The sequence below is a fragment of the Petromyzon marinus genome, chromosome 1 (genome assembly GCF_048934315.1).
Source record: "Petromyzon marinus isolate PM22_M1 ecotype Great Lakes invasive population chromosome 1, UKy_Petmar_22M1.pri1.0, whole genome shotgun sequence".
Taxonomy (NCBI): domain Eukaryota; kingdom Metazoa; phylum Chordata; class Hyperoartia; order Petromyzontiformes; family Petromyzontidae; genus Petromyzon; species Petromyzon marinus.
The window spans coordinates 22,910,884-22,935,734 of NC_133667.1; the positions used below are offsets into that span (position 1 = coordinate 22,910,884).

The following is a 24,851-nucleotide window of genomic DNA, read 5'->3' on the forward strand; positions in this document are numbered from 1 at the left end:
CTGGCATACTGTTACATTTGGTCAGTTCGCTTGTGGACTAACTAGACGATACGTCTGGATATTCTCTGTTTGAGAAAAATAATTTCATTAGTTGCATAATCTAGACAAGCAGATAAATTGTGAGTATAGATATGCTTTTTTGCTTGGCATGTGACTAGTTATACGATAGCTGTGTGAATCGTTTTCTTTGAAATGAACCTGTGCGGTTGTACGATTCTCCTGTGGAAGATTCATTTAACACGTACGGAACACATTTTACTGATCCGTTCTGTCCCAAAAATCTATTGTGAGAAGATTAATCCTTGAAAAAATCCGCGGCTTGCGTCCGATGTTAATGCTGTAAATCCCAATGAGCGGCGACAGTAATTTCACTGATTCATGGAGCTCGTTCCACGTGAGAGATGTGCCCCGAACACCACGAGTAGAGCGCTTGTCGAGTTCAACTTTGGGGCCTGTGCAGCCACGAAAAATAGCTCATCCACCTCGTCAACATAAAATATTTGCGAATACTCTGAACCGTTCTTTATTCACACGGTGATTCCGTTGACCTGCTGGTAAAACGGCCGATTAAACTCGAACGTTTTCCACTGTTGAGTTGTTTAATGGCCTTCAGGACTGGCCAAGAGAATGAGCACGTGATTTGGAGGCATTTGCTCAACTCTCCTGTTGACAAAGTGCTGCAGTGCTATCTTCACTTGTTCTCCTCCACACGACCACGAACGCCCATGCTTTCATTGTTAATGGCTTTGCTGCTGCCGGTAAGTTCTGTGTGACACCCCAGCAAACATGCAACGTTCGTCCAACATTTGCCCAACCTTCCTTATTTACTGGGACCCAGCCATGGAGCAGCTAAGTGCAACAACCAAGCTAGATCTCTGCGTTTACAATTTCATCCTTACTTTATTTGATTAATTTTGTTATGAATACTATCGCAACAGTATGCAGTATTTTTTAAATATATATAATATGGCCTGCAGGGGATGTGGTTCATAGTGTTGGACTCGTTTGCATGCTGTTCTGCCTCACTGCAGGAGTAGGGGTGTGTGTACACAGGAGTTTCCTGTTTGGACGTTGAGTTTGGTCACGTGACCAGGAAGTGACGATTTAAGATTCCCTCTCAGCCACGCGGCAGGGTGTCAGCCATTACACAGAGTACAAAATGTAGGCACAAATAACGTATCCGTGAAGACAGGTGTATTCGTTCATTGTGGGACTTTAAGAAGCATTGTCTGTAAGTTCGTTTATGTTCTTTTAATACTGGGAATGCTGTTATAATGTTAGAATGGCCGTTATAATGCTGTAAATGCCTTTATAATGCTGTTAAATTGTTATGATAAATATGCGGCCTAGTTAACAACGAAGCCTTCCACTTGCCTTATTGTGAATGTTACTTGTAATTGAATAAGTCGAGTCAGACTTGTACCCATGTAACCTTATTGCGATCTTGAGAGCAAGGATGATGAAATATCTCATCCACAGTTCAGTGTTATGTGTAGTGCTGTACATTTAGCCTGCAGCATGGAGATCACACGATGTGCCCTTAACACAGTAGCTTATTCTCTTGTATAGCTATTCAGTACTAATGTAGGTGCATGGTCCATCCAGTATCTATTGTTGAGTTTCATATTATCTAAGACAATGTTATGATGCTGTAGTGTTCATCAATTGTATTGATATTACCAAGTATTAACATATGCTGTATTTATGCTGTTTTTCCATCAGTTTTACCTCGTTCAATTCATTAAATACGTTTGGAGTCGGATGTTCACCCAGGCTCTGAAGGTTTATTGAATGTGAGGTTATCTACTCGCAGTGCACAGCGAGGCCGAGACACAGGCATTTGGAGTTCAAATACTTTCAGCGGGTAGACTCATACCATCACTTGTCCCAGGGTCGAAAACATATGTACACATACCACGTTGTGGGACGTTGACAGTGGTCGTCCTATAAGCGGCCTGTCCCCTGCTTTGAGAATGTGGAACTTTCATTGCTGGCTTCGGGCTACCACCACCACCGAAGACCGATAGTTTTCTGACATCCAACGCCGCCACCACTTGATGGCAGTAGCGGATCATCTGTGCTGCATCACGGTTTGCATGCTAAAGCAGAATATACGTAATGATGCATGTTAATAGATTTATTATTAAATACTATTTGACAACTCGGGTTGTCAAGTAGTATTTCTTTTGCATTTACCGTTAACCGCACATATATAAACGTCTTTTAATAAGCTTAACACGTTTAGCCCTTTTAACTCGGAAACACGGGGGAGCCGGTGTGATGCTTGGGAAACTGGACGAGCTTGGAATCCAGAGGTCACTCGTGCGACTCTTTTATCTCCCGGCGCTGCAGTTGAAGTAATGGTGCAAGTTTCTCAATGAAGTCCCGCTGTCCCTGCCTACCTCGCAAGTGCAAATGGGAACGCCGAATTTTCCACAGTTGATCGACAGGTCGCGTGTGGTGGGGTCAAGTGTGGGTACGCCCACATCTTTTAAACACCTCTTCCAACACGTCGATTCAGAAAAATAAAAAGTTTAACTCTACATTCTCACGGCTCTCAATGCGCGTATTGAATTGCAAATCATATGCGCCCAGTTATTACCTTGCTGCAAAGCGAACAGGTTGATTGCTTAATCCAACACTCAAATGATTCTCTCCAGTCACTCACCGGAAGGCATTCGCCTCCTTATCACTATTCCATCGCTACTTCCATGGGTTACTGTTCCCATGAGCTTCGCTCATTGATTCCTCCACTCACGTTGAGAACTCAATTTGCCAGGCCGATGGTTTTGTCTCATCAATACGGCACTGTGTTCAACCACCTCCCTTATGGCTTCTTTGTAAGCACCGTGATCGTTTTGTAATTCCCTCCCTTGCTTCTTTTCCCAAGGTCTTTAAAACCTTGCTCAATTCAATAAACATTAACTATTATTATTTTCTATTACACCTTCAACGGTGTTGTTTGTTGCAAGCTGTTGGGTGTTTTGGAGATTTGGGGCCTGCTCTCTGCATCCACGATTAAAAAAGGTATATATTGACAGACAGATGAGGAAAACATGCATTAGAGAACATAGACAGGGTAAGGACATCGTTTTTGAGGAGTGGGCTTGGATGGGACACGTTACAAAGGAATGATGGCCGGTGGGTGAGAATTGTGATGGAATGGCACCCGGAGTAAGTAAACACTGTGGAGATGGAGCGATTAACCCATTTAATCTCATCAGTCACAATAGTGACTGTAAAAAAGTTTTCAGTTATAAGGCTCTAAAAAATGTACTGAATGATGTATCAATGGATTTGCAGCAAATATGGCAATAATAAAGGGTCTCAATGAAATATGTGCAGTGTCACATGTTTAGTATAAATTGTCACATGACCAGAGCTGTTGACTGCCTGGTTGCACCATGAGAAGAGGATGGCTGCATCAAAGCTCCCAAACAAAATGTTACTAAAGTATGTTAACATAAAGATAGGACAAAGATTTTTGGTACACCATCTTTAAGGTGTCTAGTATTGATATATGTATTTACTAATTACTCAACTTTGTTCAGTGTTGTCATAGAATGAGTAAACATGTTTACGGCAACAATAGTGACCGGCGGGATAACACAGTGCATCTAGGTATACACATACATAGTTCTTGTTCTACCTAGCTTTCTACTTTCCTTTCTTTTAGTTTCACTTTGAGTCAAGTTCTGGATATGTTGGATCTAGATCACCGCCCAGATAAGGCATGCAACATTGCAGTTATCCCTCAAAATGAGAAAGATGCTGTCCTCAGTGATTGTGATAGCCATGGGTCAGATATGGACTATGAGGGGGAGACAGGCCATTTGGCAGCCAGGCTGTTGAATGCATATGCTGAACCTATGCAAACAGATCATGACAGGAACAACGTTTTCAGTGGTGATGACCCCCCACCCCCTCCATTGTTGATAATAAAGAGCCAAGGGCCTCGACCCGCCAGAGGGTCCAGTCAGAAGAGCCAAGGGCAGAGCTGCAGGTGGTCAGAAATAAAGATTGAATGTTCAAACGATCGAAGAGGCCTGCCACCGCTGTGATTCCAAAACACATAGTATACAGCCCAAATGCTGCAGAATGTGTAAAACAAAGTTTCCCCAACCCAATGGTTGTTTTCCTACTACGGTACCCACCCACCCTAAGATAGAGCACTATTGAAATGTCCAACCTTTACACCACCCAGACCAAGAACAAGCAACTATATCTGAGTATGGATGAGCTTCTTACATTCTATGGGATCCTTATCAGATCTGGGTACAGCTCTGTTCCAAGAATACACATGTACCGGTTACTTGACAGTGATGTACACAATGAAAGCATTTCATATGCAATGGTGGAGAAATCGTTTTCATGAAACAATGGCCTCAGTTCATGTGGTTGCCAACACAAAGATCACTGATGACCCATTTTTTAAGGTTAGGCCCATCTTCTCCATGCCATTTCAGGAATGGCTGTCAGTGGATGAGAGGATGATCCGATACTATGGCTGGCATGGATGTAAGCAATGCATTAGAGGTAAGACAGTCCGTTTTGGTTACAAGCTATGGAGCCTTGCCTCATCCAGTGGTTACATGTATGACATGGAGCCACATGGTGGATCCCACACTCTCCTCTCTGAGACTGGGTTGGGACCCAGTGTCGTTCTCCGTCTTGCAGAGCAATCTCGGTGCCTCGAGGTTGCAAGTTCCTTCATGAAAACCTCTTCACTTCGCTTGCACTCCTTGATGAAATGACAAAAAGAGGATATGGGAGTTCCGGAACGATGAGGCAAAATCGTATGTTTGATGTCCCCCATTATTCAAGCCACAGAAGGACTTCATGAAGTTACCCCGGGGAACCTTTGAGGTTCTGACCCAAGGTTACAAGTTGCTGGTCCATTGGAAAGACAATAACATTGTCACAGTGGCAACAAACATGGAGGAGAAATACAGTGAGACCTCTCTCAAGAGATGGAACAAGGAGCCTTTGACAAAGTCCCACAACCAAAATGCATCAACCGATACAATGAGCACATGGGTAGTGTTGACCTTGACGACCTACAGGTTTCAAGATACCATATCTCGATCAGGTCCAAGAAGTGGTGGTGGCCCATCTTTGCATGGTCACTCAACAGTGCACTCGTAAACAGCCATTTATTTTACAGAGACGTTATGGGAGGGACCATCGACCTGCTCACCTTCTCACGGATAGTGGCACAGTCTCTTACGCAAAAGTTTGGCAAGAAACCATTGAGCCACGGAATGAGATCTCTACTGGCTGCTACTGTTGAAGATCAGGCAAGATATGGCAAAGCTTCTCACTGGCCAATGAACACGATGCACCGGTTCCAGAGATGTTGTCATTGTGACAAACGCACTACCTATGCATGTGAGAAATGCAAAGCGCCACTGCACATTGAGTGAGTGCTTCAAGATATACCATGGACAGAAGAAAAGGAGACAAGAGTGAATGAAAAACGGCTGAAAAAGGCAATAAAATAAAACTAGAAAGTTCAGTAAAGGGTGAGGAGAAGCAGTACAACGGACTCGAAGAAAAAAGTCGACGAAAAAGGGAAAAAGACAAAATGACTGAAATGTTTTTGGAGAAGGTCAATTGATTCAAGACATACTGTATGACAGTAGGTCTGACTGATCGTGGTTCAAAATAGTGATGCACAAACTAATCGTGCACTTGGCTCTGAAGCCTACTGCAAGTGACAGAGTTTTAAATGTGTTAATAACTGGGCTGGGATTTATAAGAATTTGGATGACTGCATAGGAGAAATATGTTAATTCAGTATGTACATCACATTATCCCACCGGTCACAATGTGACCGACCATAAAATACACTTTTTCACCTACTTTGCCATTAAAATTACAAAAAATAATGATTGATTATTTCAAAGGGTTACTAATGACACATGATTTGGATATTTTCATGTCTGGGAAAAATTCGCGATTAAATGGGTGCAGTTAGCTCTTGTGCAGGTGCCAGGTGGAGCGGTAGTGCAGCGGTTAGCGCACTGTGCTACGAACCTAGCGACCCGAGTTCGGTTCCCGCTCACGGCCAATACTGGTGACGATTATTTGAACCAGTCCTGGGCCTCCTTTGGGTCGACTCAGCCTCAAATGCGTACCTGGTGCAGTGTGTAAACATCGCTACTCGAGGACAAAGGTGGCCGGGCGTGTTGCTGGCCAATCACCCCCTCGTGTGCCTTGCTAGGTGTTCGCTAACAGCACTTGCCCCAACGGTCTGTTTATTCTATATGGTGGCTCTTTGTCTTTGTTACATCGCAGAACCGTGAGAGATGGAAACGACTTTGGAAGGTCTTCATTCAGCAGTGGATTTATTATTGCTGATGGTGATGACCTGAATGAGATGGTTAAGGATTGTAAATGTGACATAGCTGTAACATTATACGAGTGAGGGGGCATTAATTCTGAAAATAACTTTTAGAAAACGTAACACTGCACGGTTATTGAGTTTTTGAACGTGAGATTTTAAAACATGCCTTAATTCCCAAGGGCTTGCCTGTGGACTCAGAAACTGAGTTGACCAGGGTGTTATGATTTCATTGTGAACTTTTGAAAACAAATGAGAGCTGTACCGTGTGTTTCTCTTTGATAAGGGGAAGGAAGTCGGACATAATACGAAGTTCACGCAGATTGACAGAGTAGTTCTAAAGTTTGAAAAGCAGGGCAAAATGTAACACTGACAATAAGAAACTGTTGTAGCTGCGGCTGATCAGAACATCACACTTTCATTTGCAAAAATTCGTATCAAGGTGGTGGACACGAGTTGAATTATGTTTGGTAAAAAGGAACAGTCATGTTTGTATCTTTCTGTATTCTAGGGAAACCATAAAACATTATTTCTAAAATACAGACCAGAAAGTAATGTGAAAATTCAAAAATATGTTCAAGTGTGTCGTAATTTTTGATAGATCAAAAATGGTGAAGGTGGGTGGCATATTTTGGTTACAATAAAAATAACTACAGTTATTATTTTGCACTGTGGTGTCAGTTTTTTAATGCTGTGTCAAAATGTGCATTTTGATAATTTAAAAACTTTGACTTTTATTAGTTGTTGAATATGACGTACGATTTTGTTTTACTACTCTCTCTAAAATCCTTGACAATGCATTCGTTTTATATTAGTCTGTATTTAAAGGTTTTAGATCTCTACGTAAATAATTCATGCCAATATAAATTTTAATCATGTAGGAAATTTGTTTTCATGAAAGCTTAAAATAAATGTCTTTGTGGTTAATTGAGGAAAGTGTGAAAATTATTTTAGAGGAAAAAAATGGCAGGGTATCATCAGGGCGAGTTGAATTTGTGATATTTTAAGACGCCTAGACTGTGTCCACTACCTAACGGTTAAACGATTTGAGATTTAAAAAAGAGAGCCCACAATATAATCAAAGCTGTGCAACTTTTTTTCAAGGACAAAATTTGTGAAAATTAAATTAGCGAAGCTGAAACTTCTTCAACGTTTTATTTCATTTAAAGCAAATATGAGACGGAGCTTTTTGCAGCCAGGCTCCGCCAATTTTGGAATTCCTTTTCCTCGGTCAATTAGGGAATTTGAGTTTTTACACTCATTAAATCGCGTCTTAAAACTTCACCTGTGTTTTACAAGCTTTTTCCATAACTTCAGCTTCATGTAAAACACTTTGAGGTCTTGTGAAAATTGCACTGTAGAAAACTGAGTTTTTATTATTATTATTTGATTATTCTGGTGGCACATCTTGCATTGTTTCACCCCTGCCCATCAATATAACAGTGTTCGTTTGAGTTAGACTTACCCACTATATATTCATTTATCAAAATGTATTCGTCAATGAAATTACGAACTTTGACATTTTAATTTAGCCCCGGGGGGTGTATGTAATTTGTCCAATCTTTCTCAAAATCTCACACTCGTTTTGTGCGTGGTTTTTTTAAAATGTATTTAAATGTTGACATTTTCACACGTGCCAATGGAACCTTTTTTTAGTGTTTCCTGCCTCTGGTAGAAATAACATACCAGAACATCCCGACTAACACCCTCCCCTGGTACAAAATAACATACCAAGGCGTGTTCTCATGGTAAGTTGAAAGTCTATGCCCAGTAAACACGTCTCTTTAGAGGTGTTCCATTTAGAAGACGTTTTCCAGCATCATCGGCTGTGGAAATGCTCACCATGTACAACAGCATTGGGGAATGCATTTACATTTTGACTTAAACTTTCATGACTGCAGGAATTAATATTCTTTGGTTCTTTCGGTAAAGTCACGTAGATAGAAAAATGGAAATAAAGTGAATAAAAATATAAATGATCAAAATAATTTTTTAAATAACTTTTAAAAATATCAATTATAAAAAGAAAAGAAAAATAACAATTTTTTTTTTTATCATTTACCGAAAGAACCAAAGAAAAATCCATTTACAGCCCTTTGTCAAACTACTGTTGAAGGAGGGTCTCCCCATATCATGTCGGTCAAGAGAGTTTATTTTACCATACTTCACCGTGCTGGTCAGTGCGGGTTGGTGAAGGTGGGTTGCATAGATATGAGCGCATAGAAGTACAACACAACAAAGGCATTGCTGTACTGTCCTCTACTGTCCAACATGCAGTTCTGCAGCCTATAACTTTATGTGTTGGCATGGTGGTTGCCTGGCCAAACACTGTCCAGGCTCAAATCTACTTAGCTTTCAGTTCTGATAAGATAGGGTGCATTTCAGTTTATTTGATCATAGCTTCCGGGAATCAATACTGTTTAACATTAATGTTATGCATTTCTAGTTGTATGCGCAGTGGTTCGAGATAAAACATTCAGCGAGCGGGGTTCATTTCCCAGCCAAGTCTGATATCAGTTGTGAGCTATATGAGCCCGGTTCACCCCTTCACAAACCTCCATTGACCAGCATAGTGAAGTGTGGATAGCCATTCGCCATGACCGACACAGCACGAGTGGTCCTTCATACAAGAGCGGATTGACACAGGTCGGGAAATTAGAATGAATCTCTCTGCTCTTGTGACCACACGGTACATTTGCATGATAAGGCTCCAGCACATTATGTCCTCGCAATTCGAGAATATTTTTTTTAACAAGGAATTCAGTGGACGATGGATTGGTAGAAAATCGAATATGATGTGGCTGCTATGAAGCCCACACGTGGGCTTCCCCTTTTTGGGAATTATCGAGTAGAATGCGTCACATTTAAGACTGACGAATATCGAGGAACTCTAAACAGCTTTGCGGAACTGCTTTTAGAATGAGCAGCTATCATCCACTTGGAAGAATCTGTCCAGGAGAACTCGGGCACGAATCCAGCTCTGCTGAGAAATGGAAGGCCAACACACGGAGATGTTGTAATAGAGTTTATTTTCTTACATGCAAATGGACTTTGAGGCCACCAAAGCCTCAATAAAACTACTGTCAAGGTGTTTTTCAATGAATTTGGATTGTTCTAGTTTTGATGACAAACAATTTCTATTTTGTTTGTAAGTAAATAAAGCTCTTCCCAGGCCTTATGGTGTGCTACCAGTGAGGCTAAAGATGTCTATTGAAGTGACTTAGAAATGCATCTGATGCAGGGGCGGCGCCACGGGGGGGGGGGGGGGGGGCTGGGGGGCTTATCTCCCCCTGAAATTTTGGGAAAGTCGGTAATCGGAATAACCGGATATCTGGCTGCTGCAAAATGCTGGCTGCCACCTTGTGCTGCCCTGCAGGCTGCTTGAGCGGTAGCCTTTCAAACTTATCGAACTTATTAGCCACATCAGCGGCTCCGACATTAACAAACTCCGCGTTCAAATCCAATAAAATTTGTTTTATACATTTGTGGCGCCCATTGGAAAACATAAACACTGGATATCTCAGAATATTGAAGTCAGCCCCCCCAAAGTCAAAATCCTGGCTCCGCCCCTGATATGATGTCATAATAATAGGGTTTTCCCCCTTTTTTCTGGAAACAAAACTGAAACCTTTTTACGAGGATTCATGTCTGCATTAACCACAATACCTGCAGTCAAAATGCAAACACACCAATCAGTTTCAAGGACAATGCATATATTATAGTATGGTGTGGACCAATGTGGACCAATCAGTTTCAAGGACAAGTATGTTTTTTTGTTTGCATTTTGACTGCAGGTATTGTGGTTAATGCAGACATGAATCCTCGTAAAAAGGTTTCAGTTTTGTTACCAGAAAAAAGGGGAAAAATCCTATTATATTTTGGTACTCGCAAAGGAGGTCTAATGATGATGTCATATTGTGGAGCTATTCTATGGGACAAGGAGGTGTATTGTTAGCTAGCAGCGTTTTTAATTTCAAACTTAGTTTTATCTGGAGACATGATGATGACAGCACCACGGGAATATCGTTGCTTAAATGTCACGTGTTTCTCTACCAGGCACTGTTTAATGAGAACCCACGCGTAGATTCCCAATGAGACACGCCACTAGATGGCAGATTAAGCGCACAATTGCAATGTTAAACAAATTATTCGGTGATGCTTCTGCTTTGGCGCTGGTGTACAAGCACAATGAACACAAAATAACTTAACGCATTTGGCAATAACACTTTGGCCTTGAAAAAAAACATCTAAAATATGCAAAGTTTTGGACAATAGCCATTTTTCATAGCACACGAATGATCCTAACCGTTATCTGGTATGAACGAAGGGCCATTGCCCGATATTGTCTATTACGGTATCGATTTTTTTTCTTTTACAGCCACAGAGTCATTGACGATGGTGTTGAGTTTTAATGTTGTTAATTGGTATGTCATGGATTTACAACACAACTTGGATTCATGCAGGCCTACATACCAATGCGTACTAACTCAAGCTACCAATTTAAGTGACAGGCTGCCAGTTTTGAACCCCTCTTTACCACGTGCTAATTTACAAAGCTAATCATATAGCTTCATAAAATACGTTTTAAAGGAAATTGTTGGCACAATATTTGCAGAAGTGTGATTTTGACCCAAGTTGGAACCTACTGAGTAACTCCATAGTAATTTAAACTATTGAGGCCCCTTGTATGATTGTTACTGGTAGGAACCTCCTGGTTACACCATCAGCCCACAGGGGATTATTGTGTCTGTCCGTCGTGCATCCAAAAATGGGAGGGGTGGGGCTGGGTGGAGAGGGGCTGGGTGGGGAGGGGCTGGGTGGGGAGGGGAGGGTGGGGAGGGGCTGGGTGGGGAGGGTGGGGCTGGATGAGGAGTGGAGGGTTGGGAGGGGCTGGGTGGGGAGGGGCTGGGTAGGGAGGGTGGGGAGGGGCTGGGTGGGGAGGGTGGGGCTGGGTGGGGAGGGGCTGGTCACCCCGTGGTGCCCTTAGAAAACTCAACGTTTAACCTACTCACGCCGGCTTGTGCCCGCCCTCACAGTCTGCTTTGGCGCTGGTGTACAAGCGCTGGAGTGGTCCTACCAGACAGTCTCGTCCCTTCACCTGATGAAGGCCACTTGTGTTGTGGCCGAAACGTCGTGAGAATATTGTGTTATTTTATTTTATCAATTTATTATTTTATTCTCATTCTACGTGACTTTACCGAAAGAACCAAAGAAGGTTATAATCCCGTGTTCATCATGACGTCCTTTTTACTTTGATGTCTCAACAACAGCGTTATGGAGATCACGTGACGTGAGGGTTCTGCCTTTGTAGTGAGGGTTGTCAGTTGACGCTGAGGAGGGGGGGGGGGGAGTGACGTCAGCCGCTAATTATTATGAATGGGGGGGGGGGGTCCATTTGGAGGACGTCACCTTATGATTATTAATGAGGGGGGCTGTTCAATGTGGAGTGACGTCACCTGCTCATGATTATTAATGGGGGGGGGGGTCCATGTACAGGACGTAACCTGTTCATGAATATTAATGAGAGGGGCTGGTCGACGTGGTGACGTCACGAGCATTGCACACAGACATTCTCTGCTCATTATAGAAGGTAATAATAATGGGGGGGGGGGTGTCCATTTGGAGGACATGATTATATTTATTAGTGAGGGGGTGGGAGTACTCCATATTGAGTGACGTCACCCGCTCATGATTATTAATGAGGAGGGGTGGGGGGTGTCCATTTGGAGGACCTCACCTGCTCATGAATATTAATGAGGGGGGGCTGGTCGATGTGGAGTGACGTCACGAGCGTTAAGGACAGACATTCCAGGGTGATTAAAGTAGGTATAGCAAGGAACACATTCCTGCGGAGGGGGCTGGTAGGAAATTTTGAAGTAATTATGTACGGATATTTAAGCCAAACTTGTTAGGGTCGTGCGCAGAAGAAAGCAAAATGAAAAGTGAGCAGAATGATATAACGACGCCAGAAAGTGCAGTGTAAAAGAGGTCGCACCAGAAAGTGCAGTGTACAATCCCCTGCCTCCTGTGAGTTAATCCCGGTTGGGCTTCCAGTCCATATAAGGGCACCACGGGGTGACCAGCCCCTCCCCACCCTCCCCTCCCCACCCAGCCCCTCCCCACCCAGCCCCTCCCTACCCTCCCCTCTCCACCCAGCCCCACCCCTCCCACGTGGACAGACATCCACAGACATACACAATTAATCCCCTGCCTCCTGTGAATTAATCCCGGTTGGGCTTCCAGTCCACTACGTTTCCTACCAGTATAGGCACAGTGTATATACAAAGAGGCAGAGTCATGTCAACGTCAATCGGTTTTTTTTTCACAAGGTGAGAGAGAAATTAACACTGGAGATGAACTCTTCGAGATGTTTTCATTGCAAAATTAGCAATAACCTCTTCAAATGGTATTTTTCGCACAATCTCATTCTCAATAGAGAGTAGTGCAACGGAAGACAAGGGTTTTCACATGGTTTGTCAGAGTCAGTTTTTTTGATTCAGCGCTAGCTGAGAAAAATAACATTCACCCTTCACATATTGGAAGGCTGGGGAGCATGGGATCACCTAAAATAAAATAAAATGCACTAAATTCTAAAAAAATATTGCAAAATTTCAGTGTCATAAATTACATATGAGTAAATGATTTAAAATAAGAAATACACAAAGCAAGAAGCCAATAACAATATATGAACAGCAAGTCCAAACAAGAAGACAAACTACTAAGAAAGTAAAAATTAAATGATATTAGAATTCCATAAAAAATAATTCCATAAAGTATAGACTTAAGGGCTAAGGCACTCAATGTTTTTTCTGATTTAGCCTAAAATAGCAAGCAAGTAGCCCTAGTCCCTGCCACTTCTAAAATGATGATATACAAGGTAAACTGGGCGAATATGGCAACTTATTTTTCTATGCAGTTATTTTGTGAAAATTTAGTATGTTAGAAGAATAACAATTTTTTTTCATTTTCTCCCACTTTACAGTGGTAACAAGACGTTGACTCGTTATAAGTGAGACATATTACACCTAAAATAGCAGTCAAACAAATCTTGAAGCTTAAACAAAAGGAAATAAATATGGTGCTCACCATGCTGTCGTCCTGTCAGAACATTGAATTTGTTACCGATGAAAATGAACGGCATACTTTTAAAGCTGCTTCATCTGATATAATCATCGTAAAACATTTGTTGAAGACATTTTATATTTTTAGGCTTACCTTGGTTTTTTTCTCTCAATAATTTCAAATTGAAATCTGCTTATCTGGGGCACATCTAATTAGAGCACAGACTAAATAATGAAAGTATCGTTAACGACATCTGTCCAGGGGCTGGACGAAGTACGCGTGAAACAAGCGAGTGACAGCGGCAGTAGTAACATGGGGCAGCGGAAGCAGCAGCTCCAACTGTAGAGAGTTATCACTGAAGGCCACCGAAACAAGTGCCAAGGGCCTACAAAGAACCTTAATCCGGCCTCGACAATGATATTAGTAATGGTCTATTGTGCGACGCAAACTATATTTCAAAGTGATCAAACATGTACTGAAAACAAAACGGTGACACGAAGTAAGAAGTACACATTCTGGCGAAAGTAAATCATGCACTGTCCAAATTGGCATGACTGCATTGTCCAGCCAGCTTCAAGGCACATCATTGATTCGTATTTTTTACGTAAGGTAAAAGCCACTCTTGAAAAAGCGACGTCTGGTTTTAACAGGGCTCTTACCTGGAACTTAGTCAATGAAATTGAACAAAAATGCAATAGTAATATTAATATATAAATAAATGCTGATACAGAGTAACTATAAATACGCGAGAATAATTCAAGCGCAGCGTTGACTTCAGAGCCAAACGTGTCTCCTCCCTTTGTCGGATAAAGTAAAACTAAAATATATGTATATAAAAAAAAATTACCAGGTAAGGCCCACTGAACTATATAGCTCTGTTTCAGAAGCCACAAATGGTAGCTCAACGAAGTATCTTGCTTATCGTGTGGACATTTAATCACAGCCAAATACTCTAAACGCATGTTTTTAAAAGTGGAGGGAAAAACCGGAGGACCTGGAGAAAAATCCACGAGACCACGGGAGAATATGCAAACTCCAATTAAACAGGCGTTAAGAGTCTGGATCGAACCAATAACCTCCTGTATACTAGGCGAGGTAGTTAACATCTCACCACCGCGGCCCTTCCTTTAAGCGACCTTGGAGAGATGATGGTTTGCGTCAAGTCCCAACACAGATTGTACACGTTGCCAAACAACTTATACCCCGCCACTCGCACCATGCAAATTATACGATTTTAGTTAACAAACATAATGACTGGCTATTAATTGTATGCGGTATAGTAATGATATGCAATTAAAAAAGGAAAGCATCAGTGTAGAGTTTCAGTAGCAACTCAATGCCTAGGGCTCATTAATTTGCTCTGCTGCCCTTTGCATCGGCTCTCAGCGGCGCTTATTTTGTTATTTATAGGTGCTCGCGAACAGCTGGGCATTGTGTGCCTCAGACGGCCCCACCAAATATGATGTTAAGCGTTATCGCGCCGGACGCCTGCCACAGCCGGTAGGACACGTAAGAGTGACATTGGAAGGGCGATCTATTTCTGAAGAAGCATTCTCCCCTTCAGGCATGCGCGTACAAATGATCACACGGACGCAAATGTGCAGGCAGCATTGCAGGTCTTGTTTTTTTCCGTTTCCTTTTTAAGCAACGGACACACATTAGCCGGAGATCACTCCTAACTTTCATGAATCACTGATCCAGAAGCATCAGGCATTGCTATACGGAATATTCTTCCTTGGACGTACTAAGAGTGGCGCCAGGGTGGCGAGGTGTTAACGACCTCGCTTGTGGGTTCGACCCCGATGCTGATATCTGTATATTTCGAGTTTGCATGTTCCCCCCGTGGTCGCGTTAAATTTTTATCCGGGTCCTGCGGTTTTTCCATACACATTTAGAAACATGCATTGAGAGTATTTGGCTGCTATTAACTTCCACATGATAAGCCACTTCGTTGAGTTATCATTTGTGGCCAGGTTGCTTCTGAAAAATATCTATACCGCTCAGTGGGCCTTAACTGGTGAAATAAAAGTATTTTTTTAGGAACCATGGTCTCAAGGAAATTAGGCCGATAGAGTACGTGGCCATATATGGGTGTCTCTAAAACAGTGACGGTCAATTTATGTTCATGGCTTGTGATAATTCATGTTCCACTTGGATTTTCATTTTTATACATTCTTGTCTCCCGTGAAAATTTTTACTAATTCGATTTGTGGCAAGAGCACTTGATCCACAATCAGAGCCAGGGGCTCAAATCTGCGTTGCCTTTTAAAATATTGGTTGGGGAATGAGCCAGGGCATTATTACTTTAGGGGTTATTAAAATCAGTACTACAATGTGGGAAGTCTTGATGCAGTGAGTGGCCCTCACTATGTGAGTACCAAGGTCTGGGTGATCAATCGAGATGCGCGGTGCCTCAATGCCCAATGCCTAGACTTTGACTTTGGACTTGATTATTTTTTAAAAGACATTAAAATCAATAGACCTGCTTAAAAAAACACATATCTCTGCAGAAATGCAGTCTCCATGGACCATTTTGATCCGCTGTTCAATAATCCAAGCGATCGACATATGCAACACACATTGCAACTGACACTTGGTCCAGGCAGGTATCAGCAATACCTGTAGAGGCATGGTTGCCCATGATTTAAGAGGTCACAAATGCCATTGAGTCTATGCGTGAATGAAGATGATTGTGATGGGGCATGTTTTCTTGGAATAATGTGCACATGGACAACCTGTTTGTCAATTCGCTGCTGGATGATGGCCTCCCCACACTGTTCGGGTCATGGGGGTTACTTCACCATGCTTCACCAAGCTGGTCAGAGGAGGTTGGTGATGGCGGGGAGCATTGCCACGGAACAATAGAAGCAGTACAATCGATTTGCTGCACTGTCCTCTGCTGTCCACTACGTACAACCAACCCGGTTGTGCATGGTGGTCACCGATCTAAGCGCTATCCAGGCTTAAACCTGCTTAGCATCCGAGATCTGCACTGTCCTGATAAAGTAAAAACTAAAGTGACTGCATGCTCGAAGGAGTACTGAGCGGCACCTATCTCCATTGGCCGCCATGAGCCTGCCGTGGAAAGTCCACATTCCTATGGTCAGAGCCAGTTTATCCGTCGTCTACAGATAATATGGTTCTTACAGTCATGCGATAATATTTTTTTTGACTCTCACTCTCACCATGGACCGCATTGGTAATTTTAGGGGAGAGACTGTGGGCAAGTGAAATGCGTATCCAATGGGCCGTTAGGTATGACCACGATGAAAGACGCATGGTGATATGAACGCTTCTGAGAAATCGTGCATTGATCATACAGTGTATATATATTTATTGCCTTTTGTCAATACACTCCTGGATTAAAGCCTCCCCATTTCACGTCGGTCATAGCAGGGTTTGTTTGACCAAACAGACACGGGAGTATAGCTGTACAGTACACCAATGAATTTATGCGTAGCGATTGCCAAAAGTGCCTCTAAGAAGAAATGATCATTGGGATGACGTTCATCTCTGTGTGAGAAGCTCAGCCAGTCGTGGACATTCCACCTATCCATGGCAAATCCAGGAATGTATTACATGCTGGAGGGACTATGGGCTGAGAAATCCCTGCCGCTTGGGATTTGAACTCATAACCTGAGCGCTCCAACCAGAGCAACCTGGCCGGGTGATAGAAGACTAATACAGTCAAAACAAAAACGGGAACAATGCGTTGTCTGTAATAAAATGACTGGAATTATGAAATTGATTAAATTAGAGCACAAGGTATGACATTTGTGATTAAGTGTTCAGTTTTGTTTAATATATATCTCAACCACCTGTGGATCTCCTGACAAATCTAAAGAGAGAGCTTCACCTTATCACTTTGTAAAGTGACTCATTTGTGGTTCTGTAAGTGACTTTTGGGATTTAGAGGCGGCTGTGGAATGTCTTATTTGACACTTGCTTGTGAAATGTTCCCTGGGCATTTTCATTTTCACATAAGATGAATGGATCAAAGGCCCTTTAGTGTAATGCTCAGACTGTGGGCTTGATGACTGTACACGTGCAAAACACATTTGTTTTATTTATACAATAGGATGAAAATGGCTAGCGACAGATAGATGTATATATGTGTATGTTTGTATGTATGTCCACGCTGCTAATAAATCCATGTAGGTCGTACAATGGTCAAAACAGTTAACTAACAAGCAGATGGTTGCTAATTCAAATACCAGTTGAGGTAAAAAATCAGTGCATCATACCTCTTAGAGTCCCCAGTAATCATAAAAATGTGGAATATCCTCTGTCAGCCACCAACAAAGGTGATCATTGCTTTGAACTCATTTGACACAGGGAGATACCTTGACATTAGTTTTTCTGGCATCAAATCTGGACATTACTCTTGGCCAGCATAGGCCACTTCTTATTTAAGGCTTCTGTTCATCCAACTCCTTTTTCCTCTCTTCTCTGTCCGTCCTTGCCTCTTGGTGTCTCTGTATATGTATTTCTGACTTGTACCTCGTATTTGTTCACTCTGTCTATGCTGGTAAGTTCAATCGAAAGGTTGAACACGAAATTTAACACTCTTCTGAAATTCGTGGTTCGCCAGGTAAGTGTCTAACTGTGTTGTTGACCTGACTGGTTGTGCATCACATATTTTTTCTTGGGTTTGTTGAATTCTCGTCTCTCATCTTGTTGTATTTACCTCCGTGATTTGTTTTTTGCACCTGATGAAGATCGCTTGTGTTGCGCTCGAAACGTCGTGATTGATTTGTTTTAATATAATTTTCATGGTATTCCTACATACGTGACTTTACCGAAAAAACCAATAAGTAAGCATAGGCCATTTCAAAATGCAAAATTACAGGCTCACCATTTATGAATGTTTTTCCCAATTACAAAATATGATCTTCTTTGGTTCTTTCGGTAAAGTCACGTAGAATGAGAATAAAATAATAAATTAATAAAATCAAATAACAATACAATTCTCATGACGAATTTCAATCTCCATCTTTATGGAGCATTTTACACCAGAGTGTTAGAAAAAAAACATGTTGGTGTGAGTGGCTCTTCATACAAATTTTCGTGAATAACGTACACCGGTGGTGATGCATACCTAGCAAGCACCATTTCAACAAACCCCCAAAATGCCCCTGGGTTTTACCGAAACGTTCAGCCTATGTATGGTCTAGAACAGCAGGAGTTTTAATGCAATAAAAACAGTTGCACAATTCAGAAAAGGCAATGTGACAGTGAACACTGCAGCCTTTTTGGGACGTGCGTTTGAAATTGGACAAGTAAAGTCTCACCAAAAACAGGGTCCAGCTTCTGTAGTCATTCCTTGTCCAATTAAGGTGGGAGTAAAAAACAAAATCTTTCCGTTTTTTTAAAAGGCATGGTTGCAATGCAATTAAACTAATGGACACTTTGGCCATGTGTTCAAGCTGACGTCTGCTCTGAGCCAACTATGGGCTTTCATATGTCATTGATCTGTGCTTTTCCATAGGTGGTCTGATGCATTGTTGCATTCCATCCACATTGATCCGCTCCACTCTTTTGTGAAAGTTTTTCTTGGCGGACATCCAGGACGTGTCAGGTTTTTTAAAACTCCTTTCCTGCCTAGGGCTCCTTCCCATGTTTATTTTCCTATTACTGCTTCTATTTGAGTGGTATATAATAGTAGCAAGCACGAAAGAAGGAATGCATTTCAGCTCACACCACAATCGTAAAAACTATGTTTTTTCAAAGCAATGCCCACATAAGTATAATATCATTAACGGCTGCCAACGGTAAGGAAACATGTATTCATATTTGTATTATGTAAATACACGTGGACAAAATCAGATATTTTCAAGGCTTTTGGCTTTGTGATAAAATGTGCCTTGATACCTTATGAATGTCACTTTTAAAAGCACCCACCACCAGTCCACAGACCATAAAAGCAGTCACTTTTTTAGATGTCAGGAATAGTTTTTTAATGAAAAACTAATTAAGAAAACCACTATCCCATGACCATTTGTGCAGACATTATTTTGACTTGGCTTTTGCCTTATTTGGTGGAGCCAATAAAAATGTGACACAATGCAAATGTTTTAATATTAATCAGAAGTTGGAAATTGACATTACAGATTGCAATGTTACTTAGTAATCGAGTCATTTAAAATAGTGGATATTTTTTTAGCATCCTATAGTTTAGTTTCCATAAGATTAGCCAATCAATATAGACACTGTAAGCGGTAGAGCTGAATACAAAAAATACGTTTTTGGGTTCGTGTAAATATAAATGTGTCTTCTTGGTTCTTTCGGTAAAGTTACGTAGAATGAGAATAAAACAATTAAATAAAATAAGACAATAAAATTCTCACGACGTTTCGGCCGAAATGTCGTGAGAATTTTATTGTCTTTCTATGTGACTTTACCGAAAGAACCAAGAAGATGAATCCTTGCAGTCGCGAAAGCTTTAAATCGAAATGTAAATGTGTCGTTAAATCTGCCACCACCCGACACAGCCAATAAGTAAGCTTTGTCACGTAAACAAAACGTGCCAATTACACCGGTGCGTTCGAGAGTAAACCCACGACATTTACAATTCGAGTAGCACCGTGTCGTTTCGCCGGTAATTGCAACCAGCCTCGTCAGGCGACAGCCAGAATTGCGGAGAAATCCTCCTCCTGTTTCGGTTGAACGACACATTTACGCGATCTAACCCAAAAAAAACCTCAATTATGGATAATATTGGTCGCGAAAGCCTACGTTTTAAACCGAAACTAAATACAATAATACGACCACTAGATGGCACACAAGCATGCAATTTCCACGACTGCAAACGGGACTCCAACATTCACATCATAGTCCAGTTAAACTTGGTAACGAAACGCTAAGCGTACCCTCAAAGTGTCCTTTTGCGGCAACGCTCTGCAGCAACATGACCCAACCCCAACCAATATGTAGCAGTGAAGCTGGAACCGCGCGCTAACCTCACGTGACCACCTGAAGAAGCCAGCCGTTCAGACGAAGACGAGGGCCAACTTGGTCCAGAAAGTGGCCAGCACAAGCTGGCGACATCAGCAACGGCAACTTGTATACCTCGTAGCTGATTACTGTGCAGCATCGGTATTGACCAGAAGTAGCCACACTCGCCATGTTGACGTCCTTACTGAACGCCGCAATGCGGTGGTGCATCACTGGAGCCCTCGGGTCGACGCTGTCCCGTCCGTTCGCCACCGCGATGCCGCAGCCCTCTGGGAAATCCGGCGAATCTTGGGGAAACGAGCACCTCCCCCCCCCATCCACCACCAGGAGGATCTCCAAACCGTCCCTCGCCACCGATGGAAGTCACGCAGCGAGTACCTTTGTGACCCATGCCCTTAACGTTCAACAATGCAACCTCAACGCAGATGACGACGATGCTTGGAAAGCCGAAAGGAGTTCACAAATAGCCCCAAGCAAAAACCTCGTGAGAGGCTCGACACAGATGATCGCTGGCTTCGATCTTTCACGAAGCTTTATGGGCAACAACCCTAAACCGCATCCGCACAATGGCAGCAGTCGATGAGGATATTTGATGATGCACAAATGTAAAATCGAAAACTCTCCACTAGTATGCGATTGTGGTCTCCACCCAGAACAGAACCATGGAATATGACAATGACCCAGTGCCCGATTCACAAATGTGAAGGAGGCATCATCAACAGCGATACAATCCGCTATTCCTGACGAAATTATCTGACTCAACCACCCCAATGTAAATGTACAGTTTTTGCACTACATCAGCCGTACGAAGAAAAAGACTGCTGCATCCAGCATTAAGGCAGTGCTTATATCCAATGGCAGCCCTGAACCAGTGGTGTAAATTCCGAATTGCCATGACAGAGCCAGTCTCATTTAATTAGACAACCACTCTTGACTACAGCTCACTGATGTGTTTTCGAGCCATATGTTATTCGGAACAATGTCCAAAGTTTTGATGCTCGTGATGGAAGCCTCTTCTGGAACTGAATCATTCAGCAGAACCACAGTTGATTTCCCACAAGGAAATGCTTGATTTATTGTCCCACAAGGTAGAATCGGATAAATTGCAATAGACTCAGTTGACACTTGACAGGGAATGAACACGCAACATTCAGATTATGAGTCGTGCATTCGACCAGTAGCACCACCTGTCTGGGTGGCGTGAACATATTCTTCATTCATCGCATGCTTTTTAAAGTTTTCAAACGAAAGTAAGATAAACATGCCGATACTGACAAGGGTGCTGTTCACTGCGACCCTAAGGGGTTGAGTGAAAGCTTTTCAGCTACACGTAAGTACGTCACGCTCTCTGCCACTATTGATTGCCACTCGATTATTTTTTGCTTCTCTCATCACAAGTGTTGAAAGGTGATTTAATTACTCTCCTTTTACCACAGAGTTTAATTTCATGGTGACCTGGCATATTTGGGAGCCAAAAATTAACCACCAGGATGTGCATTTCAGTATCAAAAACACCACATGGCAAACCTGTGCCTGTTTCCATTTTCCAGAAACGTTTTTGGATTGTGGCCTGCTGTGAATTTAAATTGTTGCTTTTGAAAATTAAGACATTGGCATTTTTTTGTAAACACCATTTTACCACTTAATGTTTGTCCTCTGGCCAAGGTGTACTGTGGTTAGAGTGCTCATTATAATCAAACTTTTGAGAATTTAAAATTCAGAACGGGGGTCGACTTGAGCTAAAAGAAAAGTACCACGTTGTGAGAAATCAAGAGTGCTTGAATGATCCCCACCAGAGGAATGTGGAATTTCCACAATTGGATCAGAGCCCCTGAGAGAGATGAGCACTGCCCCATGTGAATTTGAGCCAGGCTCCACTCCTTTTTAAATAACATTCGTGGTTATTGGATATTCACCATTGGCATTCCCAGCTGCGATGAATATCTTGCTCAAAGTTGAATGATCTCCTTTAATATATTTCATCCCCAAAGATCATTTGATTGAATAACGTACCGACAGCCACTGCACCTTCTGATGAGATTGGCACACTCCGTTTAAAACGACTTATGAAGGTCCTCCTTTTATTATAAGTAGCTTCAGACGATGAAATCCCAGTCTGTTAACCATCAGCAGAAGGTGCGGTCATCCTCCCAGACTGATGGGGCCATGCAATGCACACGTTTGAGTAACACTCTACACTTTATCTTGCCACCAGAACATTCTCCTCCCATTGAATCATTCACGGCTCCTGGCCAACGTGCTTGTGAGTGCACGGGAAATAGAACATTACGAGACACTATTAAAATAGAGTGGTAGCTTCAAACACCACATTCAACATCTCTTTATACGCACGCGATTTGTTGCAGGAGTGAGGCTAAGACGAGAGCAATGCCAGCTCAGTGCAGGAAGTTAATGCACAACATCCAGGCCTCCGCAAGCCGTTTTCCTCCCTCACTATCCTGCGATGCAGCAATCCACGTAACACAGGGGGCCTTAAAGGACTGCTTCGTTATGTTATTTATTAAGAACCACCGTTTCGTATTCACGTTTATTGCGGCTCTTGAAATCTTGATTTTTTTTTACACTGAATAAATACAAATGTCTCTTGTTATTTTGGTTGCCAAACCCTGACCTAGCACCTCCAACATGAGCTGATTTTGACCACGTCACCCCTGCAGTGGATATCCTCTTAGGCATTCCCTCCATTGACTGCATAATATTTCAATAAATTCACTTTTAATTACTCGAAATTTAAACCCTCTCCATGCTCAAACATGCAATAGTGCAGAACTCACCACCATACCCTGATAGTGGAAAGTTCACATTCCCAAGGCCAGGGTTAGTCTTTCCACAGGAAGACCACTGGTGACTTCCCACAAAGTGGTTTTCATTTTAATAACCGCAGAGGAATGGTTGGGCTGAGACAACAACCGACTGGTTTTCAAACTCTGCCGTTCCATTGTCCAGTCAAGCTTTGTGACCACAGAGCGACTCAGCCTATTTGACTGCATTTCAATGCCAAATATATTGTAAATAATACTGTGTAACACAATTTTTGTTCCTGGATAGTAAGTGTTATTTCGTAATTGCTTATGCCTAAAAAGTATAGAAAATGGCTATTATTCCCCACAAACTTTGCATTTGTGACCAGGACAGTGATATTTTGTAATTTACCTATTTTCAATAAGAAAACGGGCGAATTTGTGTCTTTTCGATCACATAAAGTCAGAAAAAAACATGTGAATCAAAATTAAAATGTATTTATACTAAAGTAATACAAAAATTACTACAAAAGATTTAGAAGTAGCACTTTCACGAATCAGTCTCTAAATGTAGTCTCCCATCATGTTCTCGTTATACTGGCCATGGTAGTAGCGTTCAAAGTCCAGTATATCCTGGTGGAAGCGCTCGCCTTGCTCCTCCGAGTACGCTCCCATGTTCTCCTTGAATTTATCAATATGAGCATCAAGGATATGGACTTTGAAGGACATCCTACAGCCCATTGTGCCGTAGTTCTTCACCAGAGTCTCAACCAGCACCACATAGTTTTCGACCTTGTGATTGCCCAGGAAGCCACGAACCACTGCGACAAAGCTGTTCCAAGCCACTTTCTCCTTACTAGTGAGCTTCTTGGGGAATTCATTGCACTCCAGATCTTCTTTATCTGTGGTCCAACGAAGACACCGGCTTTGACCTTTGCCTCAGACAACTTAGGGAAGAAGTCTTGAAGGTACTTGAAGGCTGCCGACTCCTTATCTACAGCTGTGACAAATTGTTTCATGTGCAGTGGTGGCATCAGCACCTTCCGGGGGTCCACCAGTGGCTCCCACTTTACGTTGTTCCTCCCCACAGAGAACACGGTCTGCTGTGGCCAGTCCCGCCTGTGGTAGTGCGCCTTGGTGTCTCTGCTGTCCCAAAGGCAAAGATAGCAGGGAAACTTGGTAAAACCGCCTTGGAGACCCAACAGGAATGCCACCATTTTGAAGTCTCCGATGACCTCCCAGCCATACTCATCATACTTTAAGGCGTCCAGCAAGGTCTTGATGCTGTTGTAATCCTCTTTGAGATGCACCGAGTGAGCCAGGGGAAGAGACAGGTACTTTTTACCATTATGGAGCAGCACGGCTTTGAGGCTCCTGAATAAGCTGTCAATGAAGAGGCGCCACTCATTCTGGTTACAGGCGATTCTGATTGCCTCGGACAGACTGGTCACATTGTGGCAGAAGCAGAGCCCATCTTGACGGGTGAAGAAGCTGCAAAAAGGTTGGTGATGCTTCTAAATTCCACTGCTTGAGCCTAGACGTCAAAAGCTCGGTATTGGACTTGGTGAGACCAGATCTCTGATCAAGTCGTTGAGGTCTTTTTGGTTGGGGTAGTATGTGTTTCTCTCCTCAGCTCCACCTGAAATTGTCTTCTGGATCTACAACGTCTTCCTCGCTTTCTGACTTGCTGCTCTCTTCTAAAGACGGCTGCTCTCCGGAGGAGTGGGTAT

The 24,851-nt window shown here is 42.5% G+C and overlaps 1 long non-coding RNA gene across 1 annotated transcript in view; it reads left to right on the forward strand.

Annotated features, from left to right (window-relative positions):
• The first annotated feature begins 296 nt into the window (after positions 1 to 296).
• LOC116957852 (uncharacterized) overlaps positions 297 to 24,851 on the forward strand; it is a 51,069-nt gene continuing 26,514 nt past the window's right edge. The window contains exon 1 of the long non-coding RNA XR_004405263.2: positions 297 to 1,231. This is a non-coding gene — a long non-coding RNA (uncharacterized LOC116957852). The remainder of the gene's footprint in view (positions 1,232 to 24,851) is intronic.